The following is a 3398-nucleotide window of genomic DNA, read 5'->3' on the forward strand; positions in this document are numbered from 1 at the left end:
AAAAAGAAAAAAGCAAAAGTCTGTGGCAGCAGGAACATGTGGGAGAAGTTGCTTGCATGGAAGCAGTCCAGGGAACGGTACCAGAACCACTGCCAGATTGCCAGGTAGCACCTTCAAGGGCCCACTGCTACTTCCACCGGTTAGGTCTTACCCACTAAGGGCTCTGCCTGCAGTCAGCATGGTGCCACCGCTGGAAAGTAGGCATTAAAAGCCGTGATAGGGTGATGTGCAACCAAACAGCAAGCAGACAACTGGGGGTTCTGGTGCTGAGGCAGGTGGAGCGGAGGCCATCAGGAGATGCAAACAGATCCTGCTACATACAGTAAGCCAGTCAAGCATGATCCTCTGGTAGAGTTCACCCAAGGGGCAAATGCTGGGGTGTGGTCAACTCATGCTTTTATAGACACTTTCTGGGCTTTGGTACCCAGTGCTGTTTCTTCATCTTTCTCATCATTTGGAGTTTGGTACCCAGTGTTCCCTTCATCTTTCTCATCATCTGGGAGTACCCAGTAGTACTCCTTCACTTTCCTGTCATTGTGGTCTGGACCAGATACAGATGTTCCTTGCTTTTATTTCTTCTGCTTCGGATCATGTGCATTATATTTGTGCCCAGTGGATGGAAACCCAGCTTAGTAGAAATAGGAAAAGAAACTTGATCTTCTAGACTAAACTTTTTTTTTTCCTTGAAAAGTCCCACTTTGTAATTTCTTCCAAACCCTAAGTACTTGTTGCAACTAGGGCAGTCCCAAGGCAAGTACAAAGCATTGGAGGAACTCGGCTGTTCTCAGATCTTCACAAATTCATAAAAGGAACTTAAACCAACAGAAGAGCATTCCTGTCCCAGCAGTGCCAGCACCTGCCTCAAGTCATATCTGTTGGTGTCTTAAGTGGGTGCATTTTGCATCTATACAGATTTTTTTTCCTTGTGGAGGTCTAAGGACAATGCAACAGAAAACGGTTTTATTCCCCACCCCACCCTTAGAAAGGGCCAGAAAGTTTTTGATAAACGCTGAGTGCTTGGGAGACATAAAATTCGGTAATGTTCATGTGCTGAGACCTGCCTTTCACCACGTGTGTCCTGGTGACTGTTGTCCTGGAGATGGGCTTTGCAAATCCCAAGCTTTAGTTTAACTGAATACCCAGAGTGCACTGCCCCCTTGTGGGTGATGTTTGCATTGTAGAGCTCTGATGACAAGAAAATGATTTTGAGCCTTTTAAAGCCAGCTGGGGAAATCTGCAGTTTAAGTCCCAGAGAGCACACACAAGTCAGACTGAACCCCAAGAAATACATTACCTTAAGAAGAATCTCTCTCCCAAAATATAAGCACATGAGAAAGCCCACTGTGTACATAGCATCTGTGGTTGTTTTGATGCAATGAGAGTAAAGCTGCATCATGACATCCTAGATCCGATCTGATTCCTAGCACCAGGAATGGCTCCTTCCCAGGGAAAAGACTTGGCTTTGCTTTTAAAGCAAGTAATTGTTTTACAAAAGAAATGTCAAATCCCTCACCTCCCGCCAGCCACTCATCTGCTTGGAAGTTCTGATTTTAATGACGTGTTCTCAATTAAGGGCTTTTTCACACCATCAGTTCTCTCCCTGAAGGACACCAAGATTTCTTCCCACCTTCCTTGCTTCAGATTTACATGGGAGGGAGCCGTTATTCTTTAGAAAGCCCGAGTAAAGCCCCCGACTTGTCCTGCAGTGCCGTGTATCATTCAGCTCAGACAAAACCCGCAAAAGAACCTTGTAGTCAAAAGGCATTCTCCCTCCCACAGGAAGCTGAAGACACTCGCTTCTGTACCATGTTTTCTTCACTGTTCCTTCTTTATCAGACCTCAGCTGTTCACAGCCAGTTGGATTTCAGCTCAGAATGATGTCTCAGAGGCATTGCTCCCAATGCATCTGTCTGGATACAGACCCCGGATCCAAATCTCAGGACCTTCCTGAAAGTCTGCGCTATTTTGAGGTGTGCTTCTGCCCTCTGAGAAACCAGGAACCTCTTGGTTTAGGTAGGTAGAACCCGAGAAAGGTGCACAAGCAGTGCCAGGTCACTAGCAATAAGGGTGGAGAATAAGCCAGGTAGCAACAGGAGCAGAGCAGCTGGCTCTCTCCACCCACAGATAAGGAGGTGTCTGACCTGCTGATCGCTTATCTGGCAGGAGATAACATTCACACAGAGAGTGTCTGTTTTTGTGAGAAGGAGATTTGGATCTGTTAACTCCTGGTTAGACCCACCCTGACTGAAGGAAGGCTTTGGAACAACGCCCTGGTATTACACTCTGAGTGCTCAGAGAAGGGGACCCTACACTCCCAAGCTAACACAGCACTGAGCTCTATAAAGGCAGATCGAGGAAAGTCCCAGGAGCTATAGTTTACTAAAGCACTTGGAGCCTGAATGAAACTTGCAGGTCCCCTTAGTGAAGTTGTAGATAGGAGAATGACATGCTTCTCACTCTTTTTCTTATGTTTTGTTTTGTTTTCATGTTTAGGTTACTGTAGCTCAAGATGCCCTCAGAGGGGTCAAGTCAGGGAGAAAACTGTTAGCCTGTCTCTAGAGAGACTTGGTAAAAATCTCTTCCCTGAAGATAATTCATGGTTCATTCTAGTGTCTCCAGAAGTTTATGTTGGGGAAGTGCTATGACATTGCGAGATAGTTTAACAGGGCCCTCTAAAAAGTAAAGTGTCCCGAGTGCAAATGTCTCCAGGAAACTCAGTGCTCACAGTGAGAGCAGCAGCCTGAAGCCTTGGCACCAGGAAAGCAGCTCCCCAAAGACAAGATTTCCCCCCAGTTCTGATTACTTAGCTCATGGAAGACTTGCATTTCATGGTTTTGCTTTACTTTCATCTTTCCTATAAGTAATAATGATCTGCCCACTTCTCAGGAAGAATGTTTCTCTAAATTGAACTACCTCTTGGTTGCAGCTAGGCTCACAAATTTAGTTAGGAGATGGACTCTGAGTCAGCTATGAGTGTGAGCTAATACAGGTGGGCACAGCTGGCTCTCCTTCCTGTCTCTCACCCTGGCACAATATACCAGTGAGGGCCTATCCTGTTGATGGTGAAGACAGAAGCCCAACACATCAAACCCTGATTCATAAGCCTGTATCCTTTACTGGCCACAACAGTTCAAGTAGCCGTACCTGGAGTCAAAAGTTGGAAAACATACTCCACCCCTTGGTGGGAGGAACTGCCTGCCACATGGTGAAAGACGGCTGTGGAAAAAATTCAAAATGTATTGACCGGCTACCTAAAATGTGGGGAATCCACAATGACTGGTCCTTATAACAAATAAAGGGAGCTGGGTGGTGGTGGTGCACGCCTTTAATCCCAGCACTCGGGAGGCAGAGGCAGGCGGATCTCTGTGAGTTCGAGGCCAGCCTGGTCTAGAAGAGCT

This window comes from Microtus ochrogaster, unplaced genomic scaffold (assembly GCF_000317375.1).
Source record: "Microtus ochrogaster isolate Prairie Vole_2 unplaced genomic scaffold, MicOch1.0 UNK9, whole genome shotgun sequence".
Taxonomy (NCBI): domain Eukaryota; kingdom Metazoa; phylum Chordata; class Mammalia; order Rodentia; family Cricetidae; genus Microtus; species Microtus ochrogaster.